Below are 19,860 nucleotides of genomic sequence, written 5' to 3' on the forward strand. Positions count from 1 at the left end.
CTTAGGGAAGAAAAAAGCTCAGCTTCACAAGAAGGTCTGAAGTAGAACATTTGGCCACTGTTTCTCTCCACACGCTCTACTCTCCGAGCTACATAGACTGTTCTTCACACACTTCTGGGAGCTCCTAGGGCTATTCAGCATCTCTGCTCCATTCTGATTTTCCTCCTTTTCTCTAATCTTCTTTTCATCTCACTCACCCATTTCTCCTACTCTAGGAAGGGCTTAATTCTGGCTCAGAGATCAAAATAATTGGAATAGAAGCAAGGTGTTCAGACTGACCTCTCTTTGTTAAGTAGGTTTTGACATCTTTGTACCCAGAGATTCATGGCTGGATCTTCCAACTGAAATGATTTAGAAAGAACTCCTCATCAGCTTCTCTTTCTTTTGCTTAAATCGTGGAATAATATGCATAATGTAAAGTGTGAAACTTTCAGGTGTACAGCTCAGTGAATTTTAACAGAGTGAACACATCCAGGTAACCACCACCCAGGTCAAGGTGTACATTATCAGCACCGAGAAGCCTACTTCGTATGTCCCCAGTCATTACCAGCACCCCCAAAGTAAAGATAATCTTTCACCATAGATTAATTTTGCATATTTTTGAACTTCATATAAATGGAACCACACAACATGGACCCTTGTGTGTCTGGCTTCTTTTGCTCAATGTCAGGTCTGCAAGGTCGTCCTTGTGGCTAGGTCATCCATGGTGCATCTGTGGTGTTGTGAACAGAAGTGATTTATTTCTTTTTTCGTTGCTGTGTAGTATTCAAGTGTGCGAATCAACTACAAGTTATCCATCCATTGGGATCGTTTACAGCATTTTTAGTACTGAATTTCATGAGGTCATTGGGACGGGATGAGATCATAATTATATTTAGACATTTACGCCTAAACACATTCATTGGCAGGTTGACAATGGCCTGTCAAGTCTATTTATTTAGCTAACATGTATACGGAGCTTACTGTGTGTCAAGCACTGACCTAAGTGCTTTATAAATGTATGCTCATTTCGCTTTCATACCGACACTCTGAGGTAGGTCACTATTATTGTTCCCATTAAACAGATGCAGAAGCTTAGACACGGATTGGTCTGGTTAAGTCACTGCCTAAAGTTACATAGCTAATCCAGCAGACAAGAAAGTTCTGGCCAGTGGAACTGCCTTAGATCATGTCTCTACTGTGCCCCTTGGATGTATTCTATTACAGCACCAAGAACATTGTAGTATATGTCTTTATTTACCTCTCTTTTTGCTCCTCTGGACCATGAGCTGGAGTGCAGCTCCTGTGTCTTATTTTTGCCACTGTTGGTTCAATGGACAAGCCAGGGGCTTTGCTGAAATAAATGCTTGTATGAGGAGGGAGTTGAGTGTGAGGCAATGAGCTCATGGGCACCTTTTGTTAAAGTGCCTCAAATTTCTTTATATTTCCCTGGTGAAAACTGGGGGAGCAGGACTAGGGAGGAGAGCAGGAAAGGGGAAGAGGAGAGAGGGGGTGTCGCCCGTCGCTTGTGGGTCAACCATGCAAACTGCTCAGTAACCAGAGGAGAGAGTGAGGACGGAGAGCCTGGAGCTGTGCTGAGCACTAGAAATAGAACAGGAGCCACGTGTGTAATTTTAACTTTTTTAGAAGCCGCATTTTAAAAAGGGAAAAAGAGGTGAAATTAACTCTAATAATATATTTTATTTAACCCAGTATATCCAAAACAGTGTCATTTCAAAATGTGATCAATGTAAGAATTATTAATGATCCATTGTAGATTCTTTCTCACTAAGTCTTTGGAATGTACAACACCCCTTAACTCGGATCGGCCACGTTTCAAGTGCTCAATGGCTACCTGTGGTTACTGGCTACTGTGCTGGACAGTGTAGGCCTAGAGCCTCGCGACTCAAAGTGTGGTCCTTGGACCAGCAGCATCACAAATGGAAGTTTGCTAGAAATGCAGAATCTCGGGCTCCATCCCAGCCTTACTGAATCAAAACCTGCCTTTTAAAGAGCTCCTGGGGTGGGGACTTCCCTGGTGGTCCAGTGGTTAAGACTCTGCACTCCCAGTGTAGGGGGCCCGGGTTCGATCCCTGGGCAGGGAACTAGATCCCGCATGCCGCAACTAAGAGCCTGCATGCCACAACTAAAAGATTCCAGCATGCCACAACCAAGATCCCCCGTGCCGCAACTAAGACCCAGCGCAGCCAAATAAATAAATAAGTATTTAAAAAATAAATAAATAAAGAGCTCCTGGGGTGATTCGTTTGCACATCAAGGTTTGAGAAGCCGACCTAGTGATCAGCTGCATTGAAAGGGTATTTTCTAATGAATGGCAGAGAATTCCCTAACCCTGAACTTACAAGCACAGGGTCTCTAACTTCATTTGTTAACTTCCCTCCCTCTTTCCTTCCCTCCCTCCCTCCCTTCCGTCCTCCTTTCCTGCTTCCTTCCCTCTGCTGGTTCCGGTTCCCACATTACAAAGACTTTTGCAGTCGATACCGCCCCTTCTCTCAAATGACAGTGCCAAGCTATGAAATTCTGCCAGCTCATCCTTTGTGAATGAAGGGAAGTGGATTCAGCCGCAGTCCTATCTCTCTGCCATTATCCTGTATTAAATGTCCTTCAGTTAGTGTGTGCTGCGGGTCCCCTGCGAGACCCCCCTGCTGGTTTATGGCACTTATGCATTAGCCTCACTGGTTACCAAACATCCCTATTATTAAGCCTTTAAAAGCCAGTCTTGTTCACCTGCCAGTCCTTTAATTTCCTTTTCCATCTCCTGGACGACTTTCCCAGATGGAATTTTTGTGAGTCTCTCCACATCCATCTTCTCTTTTATCTTGCAGGAATTTATTTCCTTGCAGCCCTCTCTTCTTTCTCTTCCTTTCCCTTTCTCTGTCCCATTCTTCCTCTCCCCCTACAGTGTGCTGTCTTTCTGCAATTTTTTTTTTTTTTTTTTTTGTGGTACGCGGGCCTCTCACTGTTGTGGCCTCTCCCGTTGCGGAGCACAGGCTCCGGACGCGCAGGCCCATCGGCCATGGCTCACGGGCCCAGCCGCTCCGCGGCACGTGGGATCTTCCCAGACCGGGGCACGAACCCGTGTCCCCTGCATCGGCAGGTGGACTCTCAACCACTGCGCCACCAGGGAAGCCCTCTGCAATTTTTTAATACCGCTCTCTCTCCCCAAGAGAAGGTAATTACTTGGTTGAGAACAGGTTGGTTATAGCTATGTATGCATTCACCAAGCTGGAGCCTCGTCAGCAAAGCTGTTTCCAGCCCCTGCTGGCTCAAGCGACATTTGGCAAGTCATCGCTTTCCAACCCCATCCAATTGTTCCTGCCAATTTGATGAAATTGTGAAGCAGGTTGCAATATTGGCAGTTTGAAAATGGATACTGCAGAGAGTTATAGAACCATAATTTGAAAACTTGTTTTTGTATAACTCGTCCACCTTACCTGTTTGTTTTTAAAGAGCAGTGCGATACAGTTTTAGCAATGTCTGTATAGTATTAAGCTTGAATTTTTAGAGAGAAAATTCAGGATGCAGATAGAAATGCTCAGCCCATGGGAATGTGCTTTATTTTCAAGTTGACATTTCACCAAGGACGCAATGGAAGCTTTTCATTTTGTTCTCCTTGCTCTGGTGTCTCGGGTTGCCTATAGTAGCAAACAGCCAACAATGGCTGGTGGGCCAAATCCACCTGCCTCCTATTTTTGTATGGCCAGTAGCTAAGAGTGGTTTTTACATTTCTCAATAATAGGGAAAAAAAACCCACAAGTATTTTGTGACACCTAAAAACTACATGAAATTCACATTTCAGTGTCCATAAATCCAGTTTTCTTGGTCACACAGCCATGGCATTCATTTATTGTCTATGGCCGCTTTCGAGCTATAATAGCAGAGTTGAGTGGTTACGACAGACTTTATGGCCTGCGAAGCCCCAAATATTTACTCTCTGCTGCTTTGCAGACAAAGCTTGCTGACCCCGTGTCGTGTGAGCACCGATTCCTAACTTGGGCTGTATCTGGGGAGCTTTAAAAATACAAATGCATGTGTCTTGCCCCTAAACATACTGAGTTAATTGTTTGGGGTGTATCATTTGGTCATTTAAAAAACTCCGGGTGATTCTCATTTGTGGCTGAGGTTCAGAAAGAACCACATAAGCCAATATAAGGAGATGTAAAACTTCTTTCATTCATGACGATTCGACGACCTAAAGAATATTTACTCCCTTACCTAGCATGGAAATACTAACTTCATTTCCTCTCCTTACGCTTATCGGGCTGTTTCTGATTCTTGCCCGCTTGCCTAGCTCTGATTTCTTTTCTTTTGACTATCTGAGTGTCTTTTTTAGCTCACATGTTTCCAAACACCATCGAAGAAAAGCAAGGAAAACAAGGTTGAATGATGGTCTCTCCTAATTTTAGAACCACCTCGTTGGGGCTTTGCCGGGTAATTCATGGTTCCTCCGGGTGGAGGAAAGCCATGGTGGCTGATGAGTGCATAGCTGAGAAAGTTCCTTCTTCCCTGACCACCTAGCAACATTCCGTTCACCCTCTTCGCAGGTGAAGCTTAAGAACTGACCGCTTATGAAACCCTTTCTGTCCACTCCCCACTCCAGACCTGGCAGAATTGTCCCCTCCAGCCTCTGCATCCCCACTGCAACGCCCATGGACTTTTCCCCCACCAGCTGGGACACCATCTGCATTTACTGGTTTTATATGCCTTTCTCCCTCCACTGAAGTGTTGTTTGCTTGAGGGTAGAGCCATGTCTCATTAATCTCTGTGGCCCTTGCTCCCAGCAGCATGCTTATTATCCATTAGGTACTCAGTAAATATAACGAAGGAGGCAAGGAAGTAATGAAGTTCTGTTTCCTCAGGAATTCAAGGTGTTTCCTGAAATGCCTGTATCGGTACTGGCAGTTGCAGGCTGGAAACATAATGTGTTGTTGGAGACGGCACCTTAAGGCAAATCACTATAAGATGAACTCGTGGTTTTAGCAGAAAGCTTTGCTGGAGAACACCAACATGGCAAGGAGAATCATTGGGATCTTTATTGAATAGTATCAAATTAAATGGGACCAGCCACCACACTGAAGACCAGGCTTCACTGAAGATAGGACTGTTCCAGAGAGGGGCTCATCAGGGGTCCAGAGTGGCCCCACTGGAAAGCCTGCTTCGCTCAGGAGAAATTCTTGGCAATTACCTGTAATGAATTCAGCTAAAATCGTACCCATCCTTTGGTTTGAACCAGCCCTCTGAATTCCGGCTCAAATGGTCAACTTGCCCTCTCTCTGAATCTTCAGTTCACCTCTATATACATCTCTACTGTTTTTCCTCTCCAATGGTCTAATTACTCTGTGAGGTGAGAGATCATGTCACTTAATTCACCACTGAATACCTGTACAAAACATGGTGCCAAACACATAGTGGGCGTGTGACAAATAATTGTTGATTGAATGAATGAATGAATGAATGAATCTGCAGGACTCAAAGCTCCAGTTTCTTTCTTCTGCTGTGGTGGGTCATGGTGTTCAACCCCCCAACATCCAGACCACTTCAACTGATGAGTCTAAATTCCAGATGTTCTTAACCTTGGGCCCATGGACCCTTAATTGGTCCACGGATAAAATTCGAGGGGTCTGTGACTGTGCATGGAAAAAACACCTCTTTATTTTCACTAATCTTTAACTGAAACATAGCTTTTCCTTTCATTATAAATGTAGGCAACAAACCATAGTAGTATATTAGCAGGAGCTATGATTTTTGTCACCAGTGGAATCCTTTATGCTCATCAGCAATTCAGAATTATTGTAGCAATTATATCTACCACCAGATTTTGTTATTTAATGTCTTAATAAAGAAGCACACATACTTATATCGTGAATTTATTGAATGACCATTAAATGAATGAAATGACCATTGAATGAAATTAATCTTAATTAACCTGAATGAATGCATTAAAATGCTAATAACGTTATTTCCAGATAACTGGATTTCTTTTTATTCTATGTATTTTACTTTATACATTTAAAAAATTCTTAAAAAGAGTCCCTAGGCTTCACCACACTGCCATAGGGTTCCCTGGCACAAGCAAGGTTAAAAATCCTTTTCTAGTGCTGGTTATAGAGGTGGACCCACTTTGTAAAAAATGCATCAATCTATACACATATTTTGAGGTATATTATACTTCAGTAAAATGTTTTTTAAAAATTGGTCTGAACCAATCATGGCAATCCCATATGAGTAATTAATTTAATAAAGGGTATATGTCCCAGTCTGGGCCAATGAGACATAAGAGGAAATTCTGCCACGGAGACTGGATAGGAGACACAGAGAGAGAAGTCTCCTCTTGACCTGGACTTCGTTGTATCTGCATGTTATATCTGGGGCTGCTGTGGCCATCCCACAGAGGTGGACAAAGCAGAGTGGAGCTGGAGATACAACATAATGTGCTTGGAGTCTGCCCTGACCCTGGACACCTTGTGATTGGGCTAACATATTTTCTCATTGTTTAAGTCAATTTGAGAGCCATTTTCCATTACTTGCAACGCTGTGCATCCTTACTGATGCACAGGTGTGAACACAGAAAAGTGAACAGTTCTATTCATACCATACACGGACAACACAAACACAAGCATGATCAGTCCTCATAAAATTAATAAGATCATTTTCCTCCAATGCTGAGTGTTGGAGCTTGGTTGACCACCCATGGACCACAACCTGACTGACCACACAAGTAAGCAGCTGACATGCACTGATAGAATAGTCTGGGCCCTATTCAGTATCCATTCAAATTCCCTTTTGTGACATTGGCATTATCCAAACTTTGATGTTCCTCTCTGGTCCCTGGACTTGGAAAGCTGTCTGACATCCTCTACTGTATCAACTGTATTAATATTCTCAAAGAACCGACTTTTAGCTTCATTGATTCTTCTCTATTGTTTTCTATTGTCTTGATTTCCTTTCTCACCTTTATTATTTCCTTCCTTCTCTCTTCTCTGGATTTGATTTGTTGTTCTTTAACTTTTTGAAATGGAAACATAGATCATTGATTTTCAGCCTGTCTTTCCTAATCCATGCTTTTAAAACTATAATTTTGCCTCTGTGCCCTTCTCTATCTACACCTATAAGTTTTGATATGCAGTATCTTTCCTTATCAGTCCAAAACGTTTCTAATTTCCGTTGTGATTTCTTCTTTGACTCATGGATTATTTAGAAGTGTATTGCTTAACTTTCAATCAGTTTTGAATTTTCTAGTAATCTTTTTGTTATTGATTTCTAGCTTAAGATCACTGTGATCAGAGAATATATGTGCTCTGAATGATTTCCATCCTTTGAAATTTGTTGAGACTTGACGACCCAGTATATAGTGAATTTTGGTAAACGTTCCTTGTGCACTCAAAAAAGAATGTGTGTTTTGTTACTATTGGGGACTGCCCCTGTTTTGAACCTCTCTCCATACTTCGTTACAGTTTTGACTGTTCTATCTTTTCAGGCTCCAGTGTCTCCTGCAATGGGACTCCCTGCTGAGCACTCCCTCATCTCCAACACCAAGGCCACTGAATGCCTCCTCACCCACATTCAGGTGAGTTGCATGGAATTTGGACAACTAGTGCCTTTTCTCTAGTTCTTAGCAGGCAATCAGGGCAATCACCCTGCATCAGGGAGAATTACCTTAGCACTTAGATCTAGAAATGGAGCAATATCTTGAGAAACTGCTTCACTTCCACAGAGAGTGATCCAAATATCCACCTCCCACATAAAGACACACTTCCACATATACACACAGTCTCTGTCTGGGGCTGGGTGGCGAGTGTCACAAATGCCCATGGAGGGGGTGTGCTTGGGGAACTTGGGCTCTAGCCCATATATGACTGCCACATATGCAAGACAAAGTACACGTGGCAGCGGCCACGTGGTTATTGCAAATGCCTCTGGGCGGCTGTTACATTGAAACCTAAAGATAAACTGATCCTCCATATATGTTTTCCACAATCAGAATAATTTAGGATAAAATGGGCACAAACGGTGAGTCAGTGCCGGAGAGAATAACGAGGGAAGAAAAATAAGGGAGCTAAAGTAGATGACAAAAGATCAATACGCTGCCTAGAGTGATATTAAGGAGACTGAGGCAAAGCAAGTTAGGGGCTCACAACTTCGTTTCTACGGAGGCAGATGTATGGAAGATGGGTTCCTGATGTGCGTGACCATGGAGACCTCAGGTCAGAATCAAATCTCTGTAATCTCACTTGATGGGACTTGGGAGGGGATGACAGAAATGGTTCTGGGTAGTCAAGGATTTTCCCTTCATAGCTGACACACAAATTCACTTCTCTGTACAGGTTTAGGGAGCAAGCAGTTAGTCCAGGGTACGAGTGGGTCTTTCTTCCTGAGGGGAAACTTAGAAGAGAGAGATTAATGTGACAAACTCCAGTGTCCATTGCTGCAGTTGGACTTGGGGCTGCAAGTGGCATTTGCTATCTTCCTGTTCCACCTTCACTCTCAGCTGCCGTCTCTGCTGGTCTCAATGGCTTGCCCGGTAACGTGATCGCCTCAGTAACTACTCCCTTCTCAGACTGAGCTCGATGCGCGTGTCTCTTCACAGTCACAGTCGGGTGAGGGAGTACCACAAGGTGGGCACACGGATCGCCTGGGCGCCACGTGTGTTGCTCCTTGCCCTTGCTGTGTGAAAGTAGCCCAGCCTTCTCCTGCTGACCAGGGTCAATTACCCCGTAGAATGGCGACTCATTATTTGCTTGCTGGACCTAGGACACAGGGAACACAAGGGGACAGGTGTAGCTTGCTATGTGTTCTAAAGGGGAACTGTGGTGGCGAGAGTATGCCCCCTTTGGGACATACTCATCGAGAAGAGCCCAAAGTTGAAGGGGTGGGAAGCACAAAGTCCCCCAGTGGGTCACTGGCAGTAATGGCAAGTGGAATCACTCCTACTTCCAGTTCTTGGTTCACAGATCCGTGGGCTTTTCCTGTGGGGCACGTAGTGCCATATCAACGCCTCTGTTTCGGTGTGTATACTGAATCCTGGAGGATGGCACTCCACCCTTGCCGGGCCTTGCCTCTGAGCTGGCGTTTCAGCTGTACCTTCAGCGGGCAGTCCTATTGCTCTATGATGTCCAGTTGTGTTCTGAATGGTACAGTGTGTAATACAACCAGTGCCTCCCATGATTATGAGTCCACTGTCCCACCTCCTGTGCTGTGAAATGAAGCGTCCTGGTCAGATGCTATGTTAAATGCTGTCAGGCATTTTGTAAGCCCCTGAATAGTGGAGCTGGTTGAGGCTGTGCAGGCAGATAAGGCAAACCCATATCTGGAATAAGTATCTATTTCTGTGAGAATGAACAGCTAGATTTTCCAGGATGGAGGGGACTCACATGAAGTCAATTGCTATCAAGTGGCCCATCAGTCTCCTTAAGGAAAAGTGCTATATTGGAGGCTCAGCATTGGTCTGCGGTGCTAACAGGTTGGGCAACTGAGGTGGCAATAATAGATTCCTGCTGGGCGCCTGTGTGACCTCCATCTCTGACACCATGGTTACCCCATTGTTTCCATTGTGCCAGTTCTGTGGTGGCTAATGATAAAAGCTGGATGGCATCAGTTAGCTGGATCATTTTGTTTACTTGGTTGTTCAGTGCCTTGTCTCCACGATCGATGCTTTCTGGTGGGTGTTAACCTGAGAATCATGGATCTTCACACTTTGTACCTACTTCCATATGTCCATCCACATGCCAGAATTAGTCACCAGGCTCACCTAAACACAAGGGAGCCAAGAAGTGTATTCCAACTCATATGCTCAGAAAATAGAGAGCAGGAAATATTTGGAGAATAGCAGTAATGACTACCACAGCCTGCATTTGTTATACTCTGCTAGAAGTGTCTCAAGGCATGTTCTTTCTCTAATATTCTACAGTTTTAGAGAAAGTAAATGTTTACTTACAGCTTTCTTTCTTCCTAGAATCCAAGCAATGTTTCCTTAGGGCTGGGTCAGAGACAGTATAACTCTTGAATTTTACTCGCAACACTATTCCCTTATACTTTGTTACTGGTAAAATTATGTGATTCCTGGTGATCTTTGTCCTGTTACGGAGGGATTTTTTAAAAGCAGCTGTTCAATACTCATACAAATAGGCTTGCAGTGAGCCCACCCAACCAATCTGGCCGGTCACACCCATGCACATCTGAATCCCACAGAGACACAAATCTGGCCTGCCACTATGCTTATAACACCATTTATATTTTTTTGGCCCTCAGCTGATTCTCTCCCCAACTACTATAGAAGCTCCTTGATGCTGAGACTTTGTCTTTATAACCCCAGTTCCTAGGACGGTATCCTGCCCACTTAAAATGCTTTGTAATATTTGTCATTGGTGATGAAATGATTCTAAAAAGCAAACAAAATGGGTTTTATGACAAAGATAGCCACCCATGCAAATAATTCAAGGCAAACAGTTCTCAGAGGATAAACAGGACCCAGAATGCTTTTTACCCAGGGCGCCCACTGCTCTGACCTGTAGCAAACAGAAAACTCTGCAAGTTAGAGCACCGTGTTGACATTTCGTGCGGCAAATGTTCAGAGGATCGCAGCTCCTCAGGAAGGCTTTATTGAATCTGAATCCCAGAAAGTAGGACAACCTTAGCCAAGTCTATGCTAATTAAAAGACTATAACCATTTTATTATGTCCAAGACCTTAAGGTGTTAAAGGCCACCATTTTCAAGTTGAAAAAGTCAATCTTCAGGGCCCTTGCTTGCTATCTATCTATCTATTAACATCTTTATTGGAGTATAATTGCTCTACAATGGTGTATTAGTTTCTGCTTTATAACAAAGTGAATCACCTATACATATACATATATCCCCATATCTCCTACCTCTTGCGTCTCCCTCCCTCCCACCCTCCCTATCCCACCCCTCTAGGTGGTCACAAAGCACCGAGCTGGTCTCCTTGTGCTATGAGGCTGCTTCCCACTAGCTATTGATTTTACATTTGGTAGTGTATATATGTCCTTGCTTTCTGTTTCTATTCCTTTCTCCATTTTAACTTTTACCCCCAACCCAGAAGCACAAACAAAATGCCTTCTATTTGGGGAAACCAAGAAATTGTTTTGCTATTTTGTTTTATGACCCAAACCTATATGTATTACTGGCTGCTGAGGCATTATTTCTCCCTATACACTCATCATTCATAGCTCCGGGGGTGAAAATATTCCAAAATAGTATGTAATGTCTGTTATACATTTAGATGCATAAATTTTCATTGTCAAGATGGTGATTTAATAGAAACTTATAGATTCATAGTAGAATATTTTTAATGCCTAGGTTTTTTTTAAAAACAAAGTGTGTGTGTGTTCATCTCTTTCTTCTTGGAAATGTTATTTCTTTGTAATATAGTCTTTATTTATCACGGATGGGTCTAACAAATTTTGGCAGTAGGCTAAAGAAAATTAAGGAAAAAGCATTTATTCTCTTAAGAGTAAGGAAGTAAAGCATCTTGATTTCATATCCATCATGTCAGCAATAAACCCAAGGTCTCAGGTCCTGTAACATCAGGCATGTAAGTTGAATATGGGATTTCTCATTTTAAGGTATTCTTTCTTTGGGACTGTAAATCACAGACATTGGATTAGCCCCCCTGAGAATTCAGGTTTGTGCCAGCCTATATTATTTTGAGTATTTTTTAGTCTAATTTGAAATTTTTATTTTTAGTGCTTTTAAAAGTATAGTTTCTTTCTCTTTCCCTTCCTCTCCCTCATTCACTTGCTCGTGTCCTCACTCTCGCTCTCAGTGTTAGTTTGATGTTACTGATCTCCTCCACTAATTCCCTCACTTGTTTTGGCAGGAACTTCTTTGCAAAGAAATATAATCACTCCTCTTGGCTATAAAGTAACCTTGGCCCAGTAAGATTATATTGAAGGGGAACCTAAGGTGTTCCTCAGGTGTCACGAGAAATAAGTTGTCTCTATCTGTTTTTAGAACCATTGTAATAGTTTCAAGCTCCTGAAATCAAAGTTCAGGATATAAACTGTAAGATATTTTTCAAGTAATTTGAATAATCCCTCACTGGGAATTTGAGTTGTAAATGCCTTTGATACATTCTTTTGAAAGTTGGAACAGGAGTGAGTTACAGTAGTAAACAGCTGACATTTCTGTGCAATGGAAAAGGCAATGCTTATTTTACTTCATCCTGTTTAGTAATTCATCTTCAGGAACTGGGCCCTTCTTCAGCCGAGGCTAGGGAGAGGGAGGGAAATCAGACAAGAATGCGACTAGAAATTGTGCTGTGTCTCGTCCCATTGACTGTCATCTCAGACTTTGGAAAACACCACCCATGCAAGACAAGCAATCAGAATATTGTAGAATAATATATGATTGGAGCAAAGAGGAGCTATAAGGCAGTGCTGTCCAATGGAAGTATAACGCGAACCACTTCTGTAATTTTAACTTTTCCAGCAGCCACATAAAAAAAGTGAAAAGAAGCAGGTGGATCGAATTGTAATAACATTTAATTAACACGGTATATCCAAGGTGTGCTCATTTCAACATGTGATTAATATAAAAATATTAACGAGATACTTTATATTCTTTTTGGCACTCAGTCTTCAAAATGTGGTATTGTACATTTCTAGCATATCTCAGTTCGGACTTGCCACATTTCAAGGGCTCAGGAGCCACACGTGGTAAGTGACTACCGCAGCAGACCAAGCAGGGATGGATAATATCTCATTCAAAACCCTCTCTGACAAATAAGGACTCAGGAACCAGAGAGGTTAAGCCACTTGCCCCATGCAAACTGCTGTGTCAGACAGCAAGACTCAAAACCAGATCTTCTAATTACCTATCAAGGCCACTTTGCACTACTTCAAGAGGTTTTCTTGGCCTGATATCTTATGGACTTCCTCCCCCAAATTTCACGCCTCTGCAGCTTCCAACAAGAAAGAAATATTAAAATAGGAACAGGGGGATCAGACAGATTCATATGTGAGACTTCAGCAGCATTCTCGTACAAGGCTTAAGAAGGAAGTGAAGAGATATTAAGTAATATTTTAAAATCTCCTATCTGCTTTAAATGAGTTAAAAATCTCGAGGCCTAGGCAAATTATATCTGGGATCATTGAAAGAATGAGATGAGATAACAGAACTGCTATTGGTTACCAGGAAAATGATGGACAGGGGAATAAATGCTAGAGAATTGGCGCATATCCAGATTTCTCTAACTGGAAAAGGCAAATGATACTAGTAGCAAACATGTACATAGTACTTACTAGGTGCCAGGCGCTGGTTCTGAGTGCTTTACACATGTGGCTTCATCAGTTCCTCACAATAATCTTATGAGGTAGGTACTCATACTAGCTTCACTTTTTAGATGAGGAAACTGAGACCACAGAGAGGTTAAATAATCTGTTTACCATGTATTGCCAGTAGATGGCAGAGCCAGGATTTGACTCTGAAGTCTAATTCTTTGGATTGGCATTGCACCATGCTGCTCACAGATTTAAGATTTCAGTAGCTGTCTAGTTCCCTGCCCTCTTATTCTCCCTTTCTCCCTGGCTGGGAATCATCTGATAGCCTCTTAAAAGTTCAGCCCAAGCCAGGTTCTGGGGCAAGGGGTGACTTCAGTAAGAGAAGTCCTAGTTTAATGCTTTGCAAGTCCACCATCATATGCTATTGGCTACCATCCCCACCCTGACCTTATGTCTCAGTTTGGGGCCCTGGGTCCTTCCTTGTATTATGTATCCCTAAGTTAAGTATTGGAGTCTGTTCTTGGACCCTAGCTTGCAACTTGTGGACAGAAGACTCTGATATCCCAGTCTCCTCAGGTCACTGTACAGAACCTTTCCTTGCGTCTACTTGCCTGCCACTTCTATTCCCTGTTACCTCTTTTTTTAAAAAAATACTTATCGATTGATTGATTGATTTGGTTGTGCTGGGTCTTAGTTGCGGCTCGCTGGCTCCTTAGTTGTGGCATGCGAGCTCTTAGTAAGGGCATGCATGTGGGATCTAGTTCCCTGACCAGGGATTGAACCCTGACCACCTGCATTGGGAGCGCAGAGTCTTATCTACTTTGCCACCAGGGAAGTCCCTATTCCCTGTTACCTCTTGAGAGACCTCCGTGACAACAATTGCTTTTGACAAAGCCTTGTGTGAAATTCTACTCTCCACCCACCATGTTCCACCTATGGGTTCAAAACTTGCTCCTATCGCTCAGATCATTTCCAACTCCCCGTCCATTCCAGCGACTGAGTCTAACTTTAAGAATCAGCCTCTCGGGCTTCCCTGGTGGTGCAGTGGTTAAGAATCCACCTGCCAATGCAGGGGACACGGATTTGATCCCTGGCCCGGGAAGATCCCACATGCCACGGAGCAACTAAGCCTGTGTGCTACAACTACTGAGCCTGCACTCTGGAGCCCACGTGCCACAACTACTGAAGCCCATGCTCCGCAACAAGAGAAGCCACCACAGTGAGAAGCCCGTGCACCACAACGAAGACGCAACACAGCCAAAAATAAAACAAATAAATAAATAAATTTATAAAAAAATAAGCAAACAACTGTTCTCGTTAGAAAAAAATAAATAAAGAATCAGCCTCTCCCAGTTTGCTTGGTTTTCTGCACAGGTGAATCCTTCCAGTTATGAGTGAAACACCATAATATCAAGTCATTGAGCTGGGCATTGGTCCTTGGAAAAATTATAAGTGTATTATTAAATAGTTGATTTGGAAGCACTTAAAATGGAAAGCGATTATTGTTAAGAAATCCTTCTAAAGCCAAACTCAATTCTTTTTCCCTTCGTCTGGATAGTGTTCCGAAAATTGCCAGTAAGAAGAATGCCTTAGGCATAGTGTATCTGGATCTCAGCAAGCTATTAAACAGGGCTATCATATTTTTGTGGATGAGAAGTAAAGAGATAATAGAATAGATATGTGAATTCACATCTGGTCTTGAATGTCAACTTTGAGCTAGATTCCAATACTGTTGTAACAGCCTTCCTCTTAACCCTGTCCTACTCTACTTCTTATTAAACGCTCTAATAAACACTTAATGAGGAAAGCTCAGTGAATGTGTAGAAGATGCAGAATAGAGATGAATAGATTCCATAGCCAGTGACATGTTCAGAAGTCAGAGGGTTCTCCACAAGGTAGAATGAAGAGTTAAAATGAACAAGATTAAATACAATAAGGATGCATATAAATGTATGTATTTTTGTTTAAAAATTAAACTATACAAAAACAGTGTGAAAAAGACATGGGCCAACATTAGTATAGTGGTGGTAAAGGGGGAGTCTTAGGATCTTTATATATTGTAACTCACTGTGAGCCAAAGTGTGCACGGCTGCCAAGGATCGAATGTGATCTTGGACTACATTAATTATAGTATAATGGGAAGGTTAATTCCCTTGTACTTGGTACCTGCCAAACTCTGCCTGGGTTTTTGTACTCAGATCATGGCAGTCTGACAAACTGCAATGGATCTGGTACAGGCAGCCAGGGTGGAAAAGGGTCTGGAACTAATGGTATGCTGGAGCCAGCTGGTACTCACTTGCTGGAAATTGCTAGATATTCAGGAATTTTGTGAGCTGGTTGTTAAACCCTTAGTAGCTTGAAACGGGTCATGGTGAGAGTATTTACACCATGGTAATCAGTAAATGCTGTAAATCAAGACTTTGTTTTCCAGACAGTGGGTCTGCCAGGGTACTACTGTCAATAATTCCCTGATATGGAGAATGATTAAAGACAGACAGAGTGTTACATTCAATCAAAAAAAAGAAACACTCTAGTGGGGAGAGGATAAGGATTTCAGAGCAGTCTTTAAATACTTAAAGAGTTTAACTCCCATTTACCATTGCAACAAAAAGAATAAAATACCTAGGAATAAACCTACCTAAGGAGACAGAAGACCTGTATGCAGAGAACTATAAGACAGTGATGAAAAAAATTAAAGATGATACAAACAGATGGAGGGATATACCATGTTCTTGGATTGGAAGAATCAATATTGTGAAAATGACTATACTACCCAAGCAATCTACAGATTCAATGCAATCCCTATCAAATTACCAATGGCATTTTTCACAGAACTGGAACAAAAAATTTCACAATTTGTACAGAAACACAAAAGACCCCGAATAGCCAAAGCAATCTTGAGAAAGAAAAACGGAGCTGGAGGAATCAGGCTCCCTGACTTCAGACTATACTACAAAGCTACAGTAATCAAGACAGTATGGTACTGGCACAAAAACAGAAATATAGATCAATGGAACAGGATAGAAAGCCCAGAGATAAACCCACGCACATATGGTCACCTTATTTTTGATAAAGGAGGCAAGAATATATAATGGAGAAAAAAAACAGCCTCTTCAATAAGTGGTGCTGGGAAAACTGGACAGCTACATGTAAAAGAATGAAATTAGAACGCTCCCTAACACCATCCACAAAAATAAACTCAAAATGGATTAAAGACCTAAATGTAAGGCCAGATACTATAAGACTCTTAGAGGAAAACATAGGCAGAAGACTCTATGACAGAAATCATAGCAAGATCCTTTTTGACCCACCTCCTAGAGAAATGGAAATAAAAACAAAAATAAACAAATGGGACCTAATGAAATTTAAAAGCTTTTACACAGCAAAGGAAACCATAAACAAGATGAAAAGAAAGCCCACAGAATGGGAGAAAATATTTGCAAATGAAGCAACTGACAAAGGATTAATCTCCAAAATTTAGTAGCAGCTCGTGCAGCTCAATATCAAAAAAACAAACAGCCCAATCCAAAAATGGGCAGAAGACCTAAATAGACATTTCTCCCAAGAAGATATACAGATTGCCAGCAAACACATGAAAGGATGCTCAACCCCACTAATCATTAGAGAAATGCAAATCAAAACTACAATGAGGTCTCACCTCACATCGGTCAGAATGGCCACCATCAAAAAATCTACAGACAATAAATGCTGGAGAGGGTGTGGAGAAAGGGGAATCCTCTTGCACTGTTGGTGCGGATGTAAATTGATACAGCCACTATGGAGAACAGTATGGAGGTTTCTTAAAAAAGGAACTTAAAAAATAGAACTACCATATGACTCAGCAATCCCACTACTGGGCATATACCCTGAGAAAACCATAATTCAAAAAGAGTCATGTACCACAATGTTCATTGCAGCTCTGTTTACAATAGCCAGGACATGGAAGCAACCTATGTGTCCATTGACAGATGAATTGGTAAAGAAGATGTGGCACATATATACAACGGAATGTTACTCAGCCATAAAAAGAAATGAAATTGAGTTATTTGTAGTGAGGTGGATGGACTTAGAGTCTGTCATACAGAGTGAAGTAAGTCAGAAAGAGAAAAACAAATACCGTATCCTAACACATACATATGGAAACTAAAAAAAAAAAAAAAAAAAGTTCTGAAGAACCTAGGAGCAGGACGGGAATAAAGACGAAGATGTAGAGAATGGACTTGAGGACACACGGAGAGGGAAGGGTAAGCTGGGACGAAGTGAGAGAGTGGCATGGACACATATACACTACCAAATGTAGAATAGACAGCTAGCGGGAAGCAGCTGCATAGCACAGGGAGATCACTCGGTGCTTTGTGAGTACCTAGAGGGGTGGGATAGGGAGGGTGGGAGGGAGATGCAACAGGTAAGAGGCATGGGGACATATGTATATGTATAGGTGATTCACTTTGTTGTAAAGCAGAAACTAACACACTATTGTAAAGCAACTATACTCCAATAAACAAGTTTAAAAAAAACTTAAAGAGTTTAGATTTTCTTTCTCAGCAAATCAGAGCAATCTTCTCCAACACTCCCGTCTTTAAGGACAGAACAGCCTGAGCTCTCACGACCTCCCCACCCATCCAGAGGTGTGGCCCCAACTGCCAGCCACTAGTGAGTTTCTCATATTATCTTTAAAAGTTATGGGAATCTTACAGTTTGCTCCATAAATGATCCATTTCTCTCTGAATATAAGAATAATGGATTGAAGAGGCACTTCTCAAATTTTTCTGTGTATGAATCACCTGGGGATCTTGTTAACATGTAGGTTCTAATTGAGTAGGTCTGGAGGAAAGACTGAGATTCTGAATTTCTAATAAGCCCCCAGATGGTGCCAGATGTGCTGGTCTGTGCATACTCTGAGTAGCAAGGGCTTAAATTATGGACTAGTCTCTTTTCTTGCCTTTTTTCCCCCCAACTCCATCTTCCAGTAAATTCAGCACCCAGGGTGTTTAATCGGTATTTAATGTCTGTCTCCGATAGAGACACAAGCTTCTGGGGGTATATACATGTGCCTCTGAAAAACTCGGAGTTAAAACTTTTTAGACTTACTTGTATTTCATTATTTGTCCTCTTGTAGAATTCCTTTTTATTGAACAGCACTTCGGCCTTTGTACTTTCTGTCCGTCCTGAGTATCATTATGAGAAACAGTGGAGGAAATTCATTCTTTGACCCATTGTAGGAAAATTGTCAAGGGCGTCATCTGCTTTGTTACATTCTGTTCTCTGTTTGAGGACTCAAAGGAACTTCAGTTTTATTTCTAGCAATTGCTTCTTCTGAACAATTTATTCTTTTTGATCTTACCAATACCCTGAATCTCGTAATTGAGTGCATTTTCCTCTTTGACTCAACATTCATTCAACATATACTGATTGAGCACCTGCATGGGGACCCAGCAGAGAACAAAATGGGCACATATTCCTGTTCTCATGGAGCCTTTTTGCAGTTTCTCTTCCCTCTCATTGGTAGGAAATATCTGACTGTTGGGAAATACAGAACCACATTGGAGGCTACCTCCAACAACCCTAAAAGACCTGGTAAGGAAGACATTTCTGGTCTGAATCTGGCTCCTGGGTGTGTGAATTTCTAACCCTCATCTTCTCTTTACGGGATTCTCTCAACTTTTCATTTTTCTCTTTGGATACCCTGTGCATACTATTAGTTGTAAGCTGCCTCAAATCCTCTATGGAATGAGGCAGTATGTAAATAGCTCATTAAATATGTGGCGCTGGAAAAATCAGAACTAAAGCCAATGCAGTAAAGTTATAGGGAATCACACCTTAGCCTCATGTACAAATAGTCTAATGTCCTGAAAACAAATGGCTCGCCTTATAATATAGTGACGTTTTGGACACTGATATTGGCAGTTCACCTTTGGGGAATTTTGACATGGTGCTTCCCGACATGAAGGGCATTCGTACTAGATAATACCGCAGGTGCCTTTCAGTCATCGGATTGTATAGAAATGTCCATGATTTCAATTCTTCTGCAGACGCAACAGTGGCTCCTCCTTTCCCTACTAGCCCCAGTATCTTTTGGAGAAGATGAATTCTTTAGGGAAGATGGTGGGCTCCGGGGAATCCCACATGTCAGGGTGGGGGAAGTTTTGGAGAGGGGCTTCTGCCAGAAAAGCAGCCCAGGGCTCAAATCCTCCACCTGGGGTGTGTTTTGTGACACTCACTAAAATCTAAACTCCTGCTTTTTCTTCTAACTTGTCTTGATCCAATTCATGGTTTTCCTCAGATGAATAAAATATCCTTGTATTTATAGTGGATGCCGTAAACCAGCCAGCCATCGTATTTTTTATATCATAAGCAGCTGCTGTCTGAGCCAACACAGAGTAAGAGAGGCCGATTTGTATTTTAACAACCAGATATGAAGCCAGCTTTCAGTAATTTGGGAAGCACGTGCTGCCACTTGTGATCCTTAGGGTGCTAATGTTTAAATGAGTCCCTAAAGGTTGCAGAGACTACAGTTAATATAACGCTGAAAGGTAGCCCCATTTTAGCCACTTACTCGAAAACAGGAAATTTTAAAGAATTAATTGATTTTAACTTCAATATGAAATATTGGCACTTGTGATG

At 42.0% G+C, this 19,860-nt stretch overlaps 1 protein-coding gene across 2 annotated transcripts in view; it reads left to right on the plus strand.

The window, feature by feature from the left end:
* Window positions 1-19,860, plus strand: part of RAI2 (retinoic acid induced 2) — a 401,970-nt gene that overhangs the window by 176,781 nt on the left and 205,329 nt on the right. For both annotated transcript variants that reach the window (XM_060292725.2, XM_060292727.2), the window contains one exon: window positions 7,478-7,567. The gene's annotated coding sequence lies outside the window, so the exon portion shown is untranslated. The remainder of the gene's footprint in view (window positions 1-7,477; window positions 7,568-19,860) is intronic.

This window comes from Globicephala melas, chromosome X (assembly GCF_963455315.2).
Source record: "Globicephala melas chromosome X, mGloMel1.2, whole genome shotgun sequence".
Taxonomy (NCBI): domain Eukaryota; kingdom Metazoa; phylum Chordata; class Mammalia; order Artiodactyla; family Delphinidae; genus Globicephala; species Globicephala melas.